General features: G+C 44.9%; 1 non-coding gene across 1 annotated transcript; it reads left to right on the forward strand.

The window, feature by feature from the left end:
- Positions 1 to 3781: 3781 nt before the first annotated feature.
- Positions 3782 to 3945, forward strand: LOC127525995 (U1 spliceosomal RNA). The gene has a single exon (XR_007933622.1). It is a non-coding gene; the product is annotated as a U1 spliceosomal RNA (small nuclear RNA).
- The last annotated feature ends 508 nt before the right edge of the window (positions 3946 to 4453 follow it).

Consider the following 4453-nt stretch of genomic DNA (forward strand, 5'->3'; position numbering starts at 1 on the left):
GCAGTAAGGAGACCCAGGTTCGCTTCTTGGGTCCTTCCTGCGTGGAGTTTGCATGTTCTCCCCATGTCTGCGTGGTGTAGCAGATACGCGTGTCGTCCACCTCTCGAACCCTCAGGTACCACTCTTCAGACCAGGTGAAAGTATAATAATAATAACTTTTTATTTTGTTATTATAGTGTGCACAAAGCACCCTCCACTCCACTCTCATTAACCAATACAATAAACAATTCTCTAACAATACTCCTCCACTCCCAGACACGTCGCCACCCTACCTCCCAGCTCAGCTCAGTGTCTGGGCTTACCCAGAGTTCTTTTATAGCCCCTGACCCGGAAGTGGCTCTAAGCCAAACCCACAAGTCCGTTTTCCTTCCGGGTCAGGGCAAAGTCCTTTTCTTCATCCCGGGAGCACATCGCTTCTTCCAGTCACGTGACTGGGATGCACTCCCGGGTTATAGGGCATGCCAGCGCCTACTAGCCCCCCTACAGCGACTCCTGGCGGCCCCCAAGGTATCCAGCAGGGCTGTGTATAAAAACTACAGAGTCCATGAGGCCCTGCTGGAACTCGGGGCACCAATATGCTGTCCGGAGGGCTCCTCCTAGCGGCCTGGGGGTGAGGGCTGGACTGGAAAGCCGGCAATCCTCCACAGTGGATTTCCTCCCACAGTCCAAAGACATGCAGGTTAGGTGCATTGGCGATCCTAAATTGTGCTTGGTGTGGGTGTGTGTGTGCCCTGCCCAGGATTTGTTCCTGCCTTGCGCTCTGTGCTGGCTGGGATTGGCTCCAGCAGACCCCCATGACTCTGTGTTAAGATATAACGGGTTGGACAATGACTCACTGATTTATGACTTGTCAGTCAGTTCCATTCTTGTAAGATTTAACGGTTTAACAAATCTGTAATCTGTTTTGTTGTGTACCTTAGTATGGCTTACTGTGAATTAGTGTTACTACTGTGAGGATTTGTGAGAGTGAACATTTTATGATGTCCATTTTCTCAGAACTTGTGTAAAATGGTGTCCATTGTGTAGTAGTATCCTGTCAACCGGTGTTGTCATTTTAATTTGTTACAAATTGAAATTGCTTCATTTACTAGCACAGAACAGTTTCTACTTTGTAGCTTACGTCACATTTTAATCATCTTCTTTCACAAAGTTGTCTTAGAAAAGTAAGCGGGTGCACATTTTGCATATATTTATGTACTACTACTACTACCCACACCTCCCACATTCCATTCCCACAATTTATTTTATGTTTGCTAACTTACAGCGGCTGTAATAAAGCCATTTAAAAATTTCATTTAGTTAGCCGGTTTGTTTGTCACCAGCGTGTGATCTGATAGTGATGCGGTCACGGACGCCACTCACCACTAGGTTCTTGTCGCAAATAAATTACTAAGAGTTATGCCAGGCAGGACGGGCCCACCTCCAGGTGCTGCACAGGGGCCTTCAGCAATCTTGTTACGCCACTGCTCACAGCTCATATAGGTGACAGAAGACAAAACACGTGAGCATTAGGGAAAAGCGGCACTTAGCTTTACCTTTAATGCCGTGTTAGTTTGGAACAAACAGCCGTAAAGGCACCACATCGACATCATTGAACAAGAAGCTTGGTTACAGTTTCATCGCTGAGGCTCAGGTTGTCTATCCAGCTGTGTCCAGATGGCTTGGTTTAAAAAATGACTGAATGATTTGGATTTGAAGACTTCCAGCAAGACAGCATGCTGATGGCAAACTGCGTAGAAGCAACAACTATCATCTTGTTCAAATACCATTCACAGAATGGCCCCAATGAATAATCCATCCATCCATTTTCCAACCCGCTGAATCCAAACACAGGGTCATGGGGGTCTGCTGGAGCCAATCCCAGCCAACACAGGGCACAAGGCAGGAACCAATCCAACCCACCGCAGGACACACACAAACACACCCACACACCAAGCACATACATGGGCCAATTTAGAATCGCCAATCCACCTAACCTGCATGTCTTTGGACTGTGGGAGGAAACCGGAGAACCTGGAGGAAACCCACGCAGACATGGGGAGAACATGCAAACTCCACGCAGGGAGGACCCGGGAAGCGAACCCAGGTCCCCAGGTCTCCCTACTGTGAGGCAGCAGCGCTACCCACTGCGCCACCGTGCCGCCCCCAATGAATAATGCAATACGCAATACACAATATACCTCTTCTTTCTCAGCTCTTCCTCCTTTTGGCAACCGATGGCTTTCATCTATCATCTGGTTTTCTAATTTCTGTCTGGATGACTACATTTGAAAAAATCTGCTCAAATATAGTCTCATATTCTCAGGAGAGTTAAATGTATTTATATGTGTGTGAATGTCATCTAAATCTGTGATTTAAATATGGAAATATGGCAAAAAAAATAACACATGCACATCATTTAAAGTATTAATTACAGTGACATACTATTAGTTAGTAAGTTACTCTAGAGCCATCGACTCTTGCCCACTTTATGGATATTTGCACTGAAAACATACTGTACTGTGCCATACTGTGCCAATTACTAATTATAATTGAGCACACTGTAGTTTATTTTGTTTCACTCTTAGTGCCACTGCTCTGCTGCCAAGTCATTTGCCTGCCATGGAAAAGTCCTCTCAGATTAAAGATTATGGGACTCATCAGGTAGAAGGGTCCTTTCATCAGGTTGGCCACCCAGCCCTGACTCAGATGTGCAGGGTGAGCCATAAAGAAGTACCACATTTCAAACGTTTATTCTACAAAAACGCTACAAGATAAAATACATTTCATTACGACACAAGAAAGGGTGATTTAAAAATGATGTCTTCAAGGTGGTGGCCATCATTAGCGATACACTCTTCGAGACAATTTCTGAACGCTCACCTGACTCGTTTGCCCATTTCAAGGGGAATAGCGGCGATTTCATGGTGAAGAGCGTCCTTGAGGGCTTCGAGGTTTTGAGGTTGGTGTGTGTATACCTTCGACTTGAGATAGAACGGAGTGAGATCAGGTGAACGTGAAGGCCATCCGACATTGCCAAGCAGGGAGATCAGCTTCCCTGGAAACATCTCCAGCAAAACTTGCATGGATCTCTGCACCGTATAAGCTGTTACTCCACCCTGTTGAAACCAGGCGTCCACCACATCCATTTCTTCCAGTTCTCTAGCATTTCAACGTATCGTACGAAAGTGACGGTGACCGTTGCTCCCCCCTCCTCCTACAATTCTGCAACGGCGCATCAAACTGTAACACGCTCACTGTGCAGGGGTCTCTGATGAAGTTCCCGAGGGTTGGTTTCAGCCCAGTCGTGGAAGTTTTGCTTATTTACGCAACAATTCAAATGGAAATGAGCCTCAACGCTGCAGATGACGAAGGGATCTCGATGAATAGTTTGCAGAATGCTAGCACACAACTCTCTACGGCTCTCCCAGTCTTTCTCAGTGAGTTCCTGCACTACCATCATTTTGTATGGATGGAAATTAAGGTCCTCATGCAAAATCAAAGACGTGTTGGAAATGCCTAAGGAAGAAGTGCACTGAATGTCTGGGAGACTTCAAAACTGATGTCCTTACAGCTTGGATGTTTTCAGGCATTCGAGGACAGCCTGGAGATTTTCTGTTCAATGTTGTACCCGTCTGTCTAAATTTAGCCACCCACTGAAGAATTAATTTTCCAATTTGAGACGTCACTATTAAGAGGAATGCTGAAGGGCATTCGGAAGACGGGTTGCGTAGTGATGATGGATTCGTTGTTTTTGAAGAAAGCTTTGACAGCGAAGGCACCGTGTGCACCAGACCAAGGCATACTTACCTGGCAGGGGAGATACCATGATCACTAAGGTGGTTCTCCCAGGGCGAGGCTCATCCATTGCACTCCGGGTGTGCTGACCCCTGCGATTCCCCCAAATGCGGGAAACTCGACTGCATAATTTGTGGTAGTGGGGGACTGCGTTCGCACTCTCCCCTGAAATTTTTTTGTGAATTTCACATTGGGATTAATAAAGTATCTATCTATCTATCTATCTATCTATCTATCTATCTATCTATCTATCTATCTATCTATCTATCTATCTATCTATCTATCTATCTACTGCGAACTGAAAACTACAAGGGATCGCCTATCAAAGGACCCCCATCAACCCATCGCAATCACCTTCAGAAACGTGGCACTTCATTGTGGCTCACCCTGTCGATTGGCCAACAGGGGTTTTTAAGTGTCTCTGCAACACTGATTCTACTTTTATACAAAAATTTTTGCCAAAAAAAAAAAACATACACAATAAAATTAGGATATTTTATTGACACAATTTAAAGGATTCTGATTTAAATTAAATAGTTCTTAAACTGTTGAAAATCACATTCTGATTATGCAGAGAATCTTATATGTTTATAGGTTCACTAGCTGTGTTACCCGTCTAAGATGGGTTGAAATCTAAATAATCAACACAGAACTCAGCATTACTCTTTGTAATGCA

This window comes from Erpetoichthys calabaricus, chromosome 15 (genome assembly GCF_900747795.2).
Source record: "Erpetoichthys calabaricus chromosome 15, fErpCal1.3, whole genome shotgun sequence".
Taxonomy (NCBI): domain Eukaryota; kingdom Metazoa; phylum Chordata; class Cladistia; order Polypteriformes; family Polypteridae; genus Erpetoichthys; species Erpetoichthys calabaricus.